Source organism: Electrona antarctica (genome assembly GCF_951216825.1).
Source record: "Electrona antarctica genome assembly, chromosome: 9".
NCBI lineage: Eukaryota > Metazoa > Chordata > Actinopteri > Myctophiformes > Myctophidae > Electrona > Electrona antarctica.
In genome coordinates, this window is record NC_136790.1 from 45,499,477 (window position 1) to 45,511,431 (window position 11,955).

The window sequence follows — 11,955 nt, forward strand, 5'->3', positions numbered from 1 at the left end:
GTGAGAGCAACAGTTATTACTGTGAAACAATAACGGCAAACAGTCACACACACCCAAAACCTTTTGTAGGCAGGAGCCCGTCGCAAAAGACAAAAATGAAGGTCCGCACACTAGCTCCCTGTGGAGAATTCCATGCTAGAAGGCTTTCTTACCTTTATTTATAGTTGTTACGTCCCCACCGAAGAGGTCCAGGTTATTTTGTGCAAAAGTGCATTATTGGCTATTTCCGCTAATATAAGCCTTCAATGGGGGTTGGGATTTTTGTGCTAATTCGCTTATTTCCATCGAAATAAGTAGTAAAGTGTGGGATACTATTTACATTATGAAGAGAGGATATATTTTAAAAAAAAAAGATTTTTGAGCGATGGAAATAAGTGAATTAGCACAACACCCCAATGCAATTCAATTCATTGAGGGCTTATAATAGGGGAAATAGCCAATAATGCAATTTTGCACAAAATAACACCTGGACCTCTTTGGTGGGAACGTAAGAACTATAAATAAAGCTAAGAAAGCCTTCTCGCATGGAATTCTCCTCCTTTTACTGAATGGCTCTGGTCTCAGCCACCGCGGTGGATATAGAGGGTATGTGTGTGATCATCAATCATCATCATACAAGGAAGTTATGTGGGAATGCCTACTGAGTGGCAAAACACAACTTTCTGGCCTTGACAGCCCATACATCCAAACAGAAAAGTCCTATCTGATTGTATTAGATGACGTTAAGCAACGTTAAACTCACTTTTCCACTCACTTTGCCACTCGATTTGCCATTCACTTTGCATGCGCATACCCTCTATTTTGACATTCTGTTTTTGTTTTTTTAATGTTGCCACTACTGTTGGAGCAGCCATAAACTACACAGGTTCATCTCGATGTTCTGAGCATCTTTGTAATGTTAGTGTTAGTAAAAAGCAGGTAAAAGAGTAACGTTTGAGGCAGACTAACATCAGTCACTCTACCGTTCACTGTAGTAGAAGAGGTGCGCCTGGTGAGGGTTTAAACCCTGCAGCTATGTCGAGTCCGCCTACAGGAAATACGTAATTAAGCTGCGACCATGAGACCCGTTTCTGAATTCGTCTATATGGGGACTAGGTTGGCGGAGGGTGTGTAGAGCCCTAACCTGACTCCGCCAATTATAGCCAATTAGGATGGAATATGAAATATCGGACAGATCCGACTTGAGCACATGACCATAGAGATACTGTGTAACGATTTGTGAGATTTTTGGACAGAATCTGGAGGAGTAATATAAAAAAATGTGTTTTACAAAAGTCGGCCTCCCGGTGGCGCTATAAAAGGCAGATGCGGAAAATGCAGGTCAAAGGTTTGTCCTTGGCCTCTAGGGAGTGTGCATGCAACGTTTCACGCAGATCGGTGCAGTTTTAGGTACAAAATGTGAAAAGCTGCCTCATGGTGGCACTATAACTATGGAGGGCTAAAACTGCCATATCTAAAAATAAATAAATAATTGAATAAATGCAAAATTAAATAAATAAATATGCAAAGAAATATATAAATCAATAATTAAATGTATTTAAGTGACTATTTATTTATTTATTTTTATTTATCTACACATTTAAATGTACATTTAAATATGCATTTAAATATGCATTTAAATACGCATTTAAATGTACCTTTAAATACGCATTTAAATGTACATTTAAATATGCATTTAAATTCCCCTTTAAAATGCACATTTAAATGCACATTTAAATGTGTATTTCAAGCTGCTTTTCCCAAAGGTCTATTTCATGAACCATATGTTAATGAGGGGGTGGACCTTGATGATGTCACTCACTGACCGGGTGGAACTTGATGATGTCACTTAACAACCATTGGATAATCTATGTAGGAGCTCAGAGATCGACTGTACTTGTCTGTTTTCCCAGGAAATGATGATAAATAAATACAGATACAATATTATATATGGTGTACAACATGGGTTTTCAACAGGTGGTCCGTGGACCACTGGTGGTCCGTGAAGGTGTTGCATGTGGTCCCTGGACCCTGACCATGCATTTAGTAATGTAGGAAAGTGAAGATTCGTATTTGAATTTATTGTATTGACCAGTTGAGAAACAATGCAGTAAATTATCTGGTGACAAATGATGACGTGTCGATGTTGTCAGTTACTGGGAAGTCGGATGTCAAGAACTTCCACAGAAAAGTGAGTTAGAATCTCAAGGGAAACCGGATTGCCTGGTTGAGTCACCATTAAGGAAATGTGCCCATAATCAATCGCAGGTGTCTGCTTACTCATAGAATAAGTTACAATGAACAGCAACATGAGTTCAATATGGAAGGTTAATTTATTTCCCCTACACCACGACCATATCCCCCCTCCCAACACAACAATGGCCCCCAGGTTAATTCTCAGTCAGGGTGGTGGTCCCCAGGTTGATTCTCAGTCAGGGTGGTACGTGGTCCCTGGTTCATAATCAGTTGAAAACCCCTGGTGTACAATGGTGTGCAAAATGCTTTAAAAAGTGAAACCTTAACATCTGAAGAGCACTTACAAAATGTCTGCATTCATATGTTTGCCTGGGCATACACATACAGTGTGCAATCAGAGATATATGATAAATAAATACAGATACAATATTATCATATGGTGGTAGTAAAGGTAAACAAGTGATGGTGTACAGCATGGGTTTTCAACAGGTGGTCCGTGGACCACTTGTGGTCCGTGAAGTTGTTGCATGTGGTCCCTGGACCCTGACCCTGCATTTAGTAATGTAGGAAAGTGAAGATTCGTATTTGAATTTATTGTATTGACCAGTTGAGAAACAATGCAGTAAATGATCTGGTGACAAATGATGACACGTCGATGTTGTCAGTTACTGGGAAGTCGGATGTCAAGAACTTCCACAGAAAAGTGAGTTAGAATCTCAAGGGAAACCGGATTGCCTGGTTGAGTCACCATTAAGGAAATGTGCCCATAATCAATCGCAGGTGTCTGCTTACGCATAGAATAAGTTACAATGAACAGCAACATGAGTTCAATATGGAAGGTTAATTTCTTTCCCCCACACCACGACCATATCCCCCCTCCCAACACAACAATGGCCCCCAGGTTAATTCTCAGTCAGGGTGGTGGTCCCCAGGTTGATTCTCAGTCAGGGTGGTACGTGGTCCCTGGTTCATAATCAGTTGAAAACCCCTGGTGTACAATGGTGTGCAAAATGCTTTAAAAGGTTAAACCTTGACATCTGAAGAGCACTTACAAAATGTCTGCATTCATATGTTTGCCTGGGCATACACCTACAGTGTGCAATCAGAGATATATGATGTCCAATTTAGGCCAATACTTAATCTCACTGCACACAAGAAGAATGTTACTGAGAATAAAATGTACTGATGTCAATGGTGCCCGACCAAGGTGGCAAAAAAACTGCCCACCTTTACCCAGTGCCAAGTTGTCCAGGTGCCCAGTTATCCTACCCCTAGGTGCCCAGTTGCCCCACTAAGAATTACTACTGAGAATAAAATGTACTGAGGTCAAAGGTAATCGACCAAGGTGCCAGAAAAACTACAACCCTGTACCTAGTGCCCACTCATCCAAGGTGCCAGAAAAACTACAACCCTGTACCTAGTGCCCACTCATCCAAGGTGTACAAGTGACCTGTCGATCCACTAAGTGTCCACTTGACCTGTAACTCTGTTACCCGTCTTTCTGATAAATTGAAAATGGAGGACCCTGATGTAAACAAACAAGTCTTAGTCTTTTTTCTGGTTTTATCCTCATAGCAGTTTTTGTCCTGTACCTTCGTTTGAACTGTACCCAAATTATACAAACTGTGAATACAATTTTCAATCAATCAATCAATCAATCAATCAAACCCTTTCTTGTGTTCAAACTTTTTAGCATTGTATTTGCAGTGGTGGAAAATATCTAGTACATTTACTTAAGTATTGTACCTAAGTAGGCTACAAGTTTGAGGTATTTGTTGAGATATACACAGTTTAATATGAAAACCTGCATATTCCGTCAGTCAGCGTCACGCCTCCATATATAGTCATCAGTCCACACCTCATGCCTCGTGACATCACGCCTCGTGACATCACGTCTCCATATATGGCCATCTCCATATATGAAGATCATGACACTGACCTCATCAAACCCTGGATAGGCATACATGGAGAAGACTGGATCATCACCTAGATCTGCATATGGAGCCGGCCAGCAACTCTACATCTGACCTCAAACTCAAACCCTTAAGGTGGCCTTACACTAGCCGATAATCGGGCATTTTTTGACGCTCGGGGGGTGCCCGACTCAATCGATCTGCTCGGGGCCGCTCAAAGCGCGATCGGGATCGGCCCGATCAACATCAAGAATGTTTGATATTTGCTCTGCCCCGCTCCAATTATCCTGTAGTGTGTGGTGCTATCAGATTTCAGATTGAAAAAAATCGGCTAGTGTAAGGCCACCTTTAGATCTCTATATGGAGCTGACCTGTTCTGACATTCCATATGTTGATCCTTCTCCACCTCTCCTTCCTGTTCTGACATTCCATATGTTGATCTTTCTCCACCTGTCCTTCCACTTCGATGTCTCCCTTTTGACTGATACCTGTCCATGCAACAGGCGCGAAGATTAAGGCCCGTACTCTCAAGACACTGCCCCCGCTGCCACCCTTATATCTCCATATATGGAGTTGACCTGTTCTGACTGGAGTTGTCCTGTTCTATATGTTGATCTGACCTCTGACCTCATCAAACCCTGTACACTCAAGACACGCTCCATATATGGCCAGTACATAATTCATTGTCTCCACCAGGCCAAAGGCATGGGGAGAGAGTAAGTTTTGCACTCCGTCCGTCTGTCCGTGTGTCCGTGTGTCCGTCCGTCCGTGTGTCCGTCCGTCTGTGAACAGCTAATCTCCGGCACCGTTAACCCGGTCGATGCCAAATTTTGCAGACGCACTCCCTGGATGCCAACGATGAACCTCTGCCCCAAAATTTCCAGAACGGCCTGTTATAGCGCCACCAGGAGGCCGCTTTGTGCAAAACAAGTTTTTGGACAGTACACCTACAGATTTTGTCCAAACATCACGCAAATTGGTACACAGTCTCTCTAGAGCCATTCAACGAAACGGGTCTTTCAGATTTCTCAGACTCTATCCTGATTGGCTAAGATTGGCTTCCAAAGCAAGCAGGAGTGCTCAGTTTCAAACAAAATGCTGCAAATCATGAACACATCGTGTGATTTCCGTGAAATTGTGCACGCACATTCCCACTAGGCCGAGGAAGAAATGCCACATGAACATTTTCAACTCAGCCTCATGGTGGCGCTATAACTGGCAGAAAAGTGTTTTTACCTCTAACTGCACGGATCTGTGGATAACTTTGTATGCCAACTCCCTAGAGGCCAAGGAAAAACCTTTGCCTGGAATTCTTCACATCTGCTCTTTATAGCGCCACCAGGAGGCCGACATATGTAAAACACATTTTCTAATATTACTCCTTCAGATTTTGTCCAAATTTCACACAAATCGGTACACATGCTCTCCATAGTCATGTGATCAAGACGGGTTTGTTTGATTTCTCATAATCCACCCTCATTGGCTACGATTGGCTTCTAAACTTTTCAGGAGTAGCCCGCTTTGTACCCGTTTTGTACAAATCGCCGATTGTCCGATTGTGGTGAAACTGCATGCATATTCCCACTAGGCTTTGGAAGATCACATCACACTCACACTCCTATCCTCCTGGTGGAGACCTGTGCCCAGAAGGGCACTTTTTCTAGTTCCATATGTTGATCTGACCCCCCCATGCCAAAGCGCCAGTGGCCCAGCAGTCTGCCGTCACCCAGGCGGATGCGTGCAAGGAGGTCTTACTGGTACTTTACTTGAGTATTTTCCAATACCAATACTTTTACAAATCCCAAAATTGTAGCCTACTTTTACTCCATTACATTTATTTGAAAACTTTAGTTAGGCTACTAATTAATTTGTAGATTTTGATTATTATTACAAAACTTACATACAATAGCCCTAGCATATATAGATTTTGGGCATTTAAAAATAGCCGATCTACAAGCTCACATGGGCCGCGATGCGACACATTGTGAGCTTGGAGAGATCTGCTATTTTCAAAAGATTTTTATACATTTAGGACACTTTTACCTTGGGTACTTTAAGTACATTTTGTTGCCAATAACTTCATTAAAAAAAGATATATATATTCAAAACAAACAAACTAAACTAAAATTAAATGTAAAATCCAAAACTATATGCTAGTGGCTGGATGGGATCTTTTGGTGTTTGATTGCTCTGGGTTAGATTGCTAATGGCTGAATAGGAAAGACACACCCTCATTAGAAAAGACACGCCCCCTCATTAACATACGGTTCATGAAATACACCCTTGGGAAAAGCAGCTTGAAATACACAAATTAAATGCACATTTAAATGTGTATTTAAATGCGTATTTAAATGCATATTTAAATGTGCATTTAAATGTGTATTTGAATGCACATTTAAATGCACATTTAAATGTGTATTTAAATGTGTATTTAAATGCGCATTTAAACGTGTACATAATTAAAACAAATAAATAAAATGTAATTATTAATTTCTATATTTATTTGCCTATTTATTTATTTATTTTTGCATTTAATTATTGATTTATATATTTCTTTGCATATATATTTATTTATTTTTGGATTTATTTATTTATTATTTTATTTATTCATTTATTTATTTATTTTTAGATATGGCAGTTTTGGCCCTCCATATATAACAGGCCGTTCTGGAAAATGTGGGGCAGAGGTTCATCGTTGGCATCCAGGGAGTGTGTGTGCAAAGTTTGGCATCGACTGGGTTAACGGTGCCGGAGATTAGCTGGTAACGGACGGACGGAAGGACGGACACACACACGGACGGAGTGCATAACATACTCTCTCCCCATGCCTTCGGCCTGGTGGAGACAAAAAGTAATGTATTTTAATGTATTGCATAATTCCAGTGTGGTCATGTCCTCAGGGTTCAGTTCAGGTATTCATCAAACTTATAGGCCTACTGTAAATGTGACAAAACGGTAAGCATGCAAACTTGTCACCTTTCATGTTCCGTTTTGAATGGTAGGTAAAGGTAATAGATCTGCTAATTCATTCATGCAATCCCAATATGAAATGTTCTCTCTCTTTCTCTCTTGCGCTAAGCAAAATAGTGTAATGCATGCAGGTCTGGTTAGAAAGGCAGCTGGCTACATTGTGTCTTTATCACAATAGACTTTCTTCCATGCTGTGCCTAATCAAAGTTTGGATGCGTGCAGATTGACTGTCAACGATAGAGAGTCCTTTCAGAGTGAGTGATTCTGGTTATGCTTGGTGAAATTGGTGCATTGGTAATGAACCCGGTGGGTGCAGTGAATTGGTCCAGCTGGGGCTTTTCATGGCTGGAAGTGGAGTGTGTGACACTGTAGCCAGCAACCGCCTTCTACCCAGAGAGACAGGAACCATCTACCCAGAGCCCAAACATATGGACCGGCAACCAGAGATATGGGGGTCCGTGGTCTAGATCAGGGGTTTTCAACTGGTGGTCTGTGGACCACTGGTGGTCCGTGAAGGTATTAAATGGTGGTCCCTGACCAGCCTGGTTGTAGTGTACCAGCCTGGTACACTACAACACCCTTCTTGAGATTCTAACGAAGTGTGTCAATCTCAGACTTCCTAGTAACTGATAACACTGACACTTACCAGCTTGCCTGTTATGTGTCTGCAAAATGTATAGCCTATCTATGCAAATCTTAGGTGACATATACAGAGATAAATCATTCAAGTTGGACTTACTTTGTGTCTCCTAGAATCTCAGAGAGAGAATTCACTTTCAACTGTCAGGCTCCTCTCCTGTGGAACCATCCTGGAGGTTTGAACTTTGACACCTTACATTTAACCAAAAAAGGTGCAGAAAACGAAAATGTATGGAATGCCCTTCCACTGGTTTTTAGAGCTGCAGCTTGCAGCCTCTCTAAGAACCATTAAAAACATTACTGTTTAAACAAGCATTTGTGGAATGACTTAGATTTGTTTTTAAGCATTTCAATGCTTCACGCTGGGTTTGTATTTCTGTTGTAAGCCACTGCCACACGACCGTGGCTCAGGGCCAGGCCCGGGGTAGAGTGGCCGGGAGAGCGGCCAGATGGAAACCCCAGTTCGATGCCGGGCTCCGGCTCCCCCAGAGTTAGTGTCGAAGTGTCCTTGAGCGCGCGTGTGTGTGTGTGTGTGATTGTAATGCACAATATATGTAAAGTGCTTTGGATAAAAGCGCTATACAAAAATGCATCATTTACCATTTACACACAACCTTATTTCAACCTTTTACAAGGCTGAATCTTGAAATACACACTCCAAGGATTATGATCGTATAGTTAGAAAGAAAACTATCAACAAGTATTGACAGAACAAGTATTATATTATTTCGATTCGGTCTGCCTGTTATCTCTCCTATACGGTACCACATCAATACAGCATGGAATTGTGGACAAAATCTTATCCAACGACAACAAAATATTCAAGTTTTGGGGCCGAGAGGCTAAAAATTTCATCAAATGGTGGTCAGTGGCTCAAATGGCAAATAAATAATGGACCTTGATATGAAAGGGGTGAAAACCACTTACCTATAACAGTGGGTGACACTGTAGGTCAAATCTGAATTACTTTTCATTTCAACACTTATTGTCTCCACCAGGCCTGGGGAGAGAGTATGTTTTGCACTCCGTCCGTGTGTGTGTCCGTCCGTCCTTCCTTCCTTCCGTCCGTCTGTTACCAGCTAATCTCCGGCACCGTTGGCCCGATCCATGCCAAACTTTGCACACACACTCTCTGGATGCCAACGACGAACCTCTGCCCCAAATATTCCTCAACGGCCTGTTATAGCGCCACCATGAGGCCGATTTAGGCAAAACACATTTCTGTAGATTACTCGTACACATTTTATCCATACATCACACAATTCGGTATACACTATCTCCATAGTCATGTGATCAACACGGATCTGCACCATTTCCCATCTTCCTTCCTGATTGGCTAAGATTCGCTTCCAAAGCTCACATGATTGGTCCGTTTCGAACAAAATGCCACAAATCACAAACACAGTGTGCAATTTACGTGAAATGACACAATTTATTTTCCAAACCAGCCTCATGGTGGCGCTATAACAGGGCAATTCCTGTTTTTACCTATAACTGCATCGATCTGTGTACAACTTTGTATGCGCACTCCCTAGAGGCCATGGAAAAACATTTTCCCTGCATCCCTCCACATCTGCCGGTTATAGCGCCACCATGAGGCCGATTTCTGCAAAACACATTGTTTATATTAGTCGCACAGATTTCATCCAAATCTCATGCAAATCGGTATACATGATCTCATGTGATCAAGACGAGTCTGTTTGATTTCTAAGATTGCCTTCCAAAGTCTTCAGGAGTGGCCCGTTTTGTACAAAATGCTGCACATGTCCTGCTCATCCAGAATTCTATCCTCAGAGATGCTATGAGTGATCTGGCTCTGCATTTCCTCAACAAAATGAAGAAAATTGTTGCAAAAAACAAACGTTTTATATCACTCCTAAACATTTTGCCAAACATCACACACACTCCTGGTGGAGACCTGTGCCCAGAAGGGCACTTTTTCTAGTTTATTCTCTGTCCAGCCATTCAAAAGCGTGTGTGTCACCGCTTTGCCATTCATCTTATGATCTTCCCAGATGTTGGCCCTTGCTACTTATCTCCCTTGCTCACCCCATTCAGCAGCCTCAAGCGTGATGCTTGATTATGAAAACTAATACACGTTAAAAAAACGGAAGCTTGTGTAATGTCACTTCCAAGCTTGATTATGGATCCTGCCGCAGGCTGACAGCCTGTCACTCAAGACGGCCGTGGGCCTGCCTCTAAGCACAAAGGCCGCGCCTCCTTGTTATTTTGCGGCAGGATCCATAATCAAGGCTTGCAGTATGAGTATGGGCATAAGCTTTAAATTCTACATTGGGGGGACACAACACCGGTATAGCACAGCCAGCCAACAACTGCACACCCTTGCTACTCTCACTGATTATTATTATTTTTTGAGGGACCTAGCCCCTCCTATATACAGCATTTGTCCACACACGTCTCATATTTGCCATTGACAATGAAAGGAGAAAGTAGGTCATCTGTCCGTCAATATGACGTAAATTTGTGGCAACACAAACTTTAAAGGCCATTGACAATGAAGGGAAGATTTACATAATATTATGTAGACGAGCAAATCGGCGAACCAATCACATAACTTCAGTTGTTCATGAGAGGATGTATGGTGATGTACAGTATAATGATAAGAGAGCCCCTCACTTCACACGGCTGTGATTTTTTCTTCACAAACAACAAGAGACCACAACTTTTCTTTATCTTTAAAGGACCACTTCACCACTTTTCAACCTATCTTCATATAATAGGTCCTCACTAATAATCATGATAAAATGGCACGATTTTTTTCTACTCAGTCTGTGTCTCATAGGAGGGCTGTGGGCAGTTTAGAAACCGTCTTCCAGTGACATCATCATTAGGCAGATTTTTTTTAAACAAGATTTTTTTTACAAAAATGTTTAGATTTTCATTATCGTGAGAACGATGGCTTCCATTTTCGCATTGCAACTTTTCAGGACTAGAAAGCCTGCAGTTTCTATTAGCTTGTATTCCCCATCGATGATGTCACTGAAAGACGGTTTCTGAACTGCCCACAGCCCTCCTATGAGACACAGACAGAGTAGAAAAGAAATGCGCCATTTTTTCATGATTATTAGTGAGGACCTATTATATGAAGATAGGTTGAAAAGTGGTGAAGTGGTCCTTTAACTGTTTTAATAATAGACAAAGACCTGCCAGTCTTTTGACCAAAATCCTTTTTTGGAATGGTAGACAAACTCATCTCATCATTTTTATGGAATGGCAAAACACCTAGGATAAGGAAGGAGTTCCTGAAGGGGGTTTAGCTTTGCCTAACCTTAGAACGTATTATTGGGCAGCCAATATACACAAAATGATACTCTGGATACAGGAACCTTCAACCTACGCTGGCTTGGTGTGAACTTGAAACTAGGTCATGTCCTACCACCTCACTTTTAGCCTTACTTTCATGTAAGTTGCCTATTCAACCTAAAAAAACTCTCAACTAATCCAATTGTTGTCTCCACTCTAAGAATTTGGTCTCAATTCAGAGTTTCCCTTGGACTCAGAGGAATGTCTAACCATAGTCCTATTCATAACAACCACCTTTTCCCTCCACCCAGATTTGATGCAGCCTTTTCTCTGTGGCAAAAATCAGGCCTTCTTAAGTTAAGGGACCTTTATACAGACAACATATTTTGTAGTTTCAGCGAATTGTGTGTAAAGTTTAACCTCCCAAACTCTCATCTTTACCGATACTTCCAGGTTCGAAATTTTGTTAAAAATAATAATACATCCTTCCCAAATGCCCTCCCCAATTCATTAATTGACACAATTTTGGACATATACCCGCATGTCTGGGAAAGGCTTAATCTCAAAGCTTTACACCTTAATTTCTAAACATATAGCAATCTCTGTAGACAAACTCAAAACAGATTGGGAACATGAATTAGGTAGAACTTTAGATGATGAACTCTGGGAGGAGGCCTTAATGAGAGTGAATGATAGCACATCATGCGCTAGGCTGAACTTAATACGTATTTATTTCACTAATTTAAAACTTTCTAAAATATACCCCAATATCACAGATTCCTGTAACAGATCAGGTCATATGTCCCCAGCGAATATGACACACATCATGTTCTGGTCATGTCCCCGCTTACAAGGTTATTGGACTGGACGGCTATCTTTAAACATCTTGCCAAAGCCTGGAACATAGAGTTGTCACCATGTGCAGCGATGGCGTTGTTTGGGGTTGTACCAGGTCACCATTCTATTGGTAGGGGTATAAAACAAAATCTTGCTT

The 11,955-nt window shown here is 41.5% G+C and overlaps 1 protein-coding gene across 1 annotated transcript in view; it reads left to right on the plus strand.

The window, feature by feature from the left end:
• bloc1s1 (biogenesis of lysosomal organelles complex-1, subunit 1) overlaps positions 1 to 11,284 on the plus strand; it is a 31,543-nt gene extending 20,259 nt beyond the window's left edge. The window contains exon 5 of the transcript XR_013790844.1: positions 11,273 to 11,284. The gene's annotated coding sequence lies outside the window, so the exon portion shown is untranslated. The remainder of the gene's footprint in view (positions 1 to 11,272) is intronic.
• Positions 11,285 to 11,955: the final 671 nt, after the last annotated feature.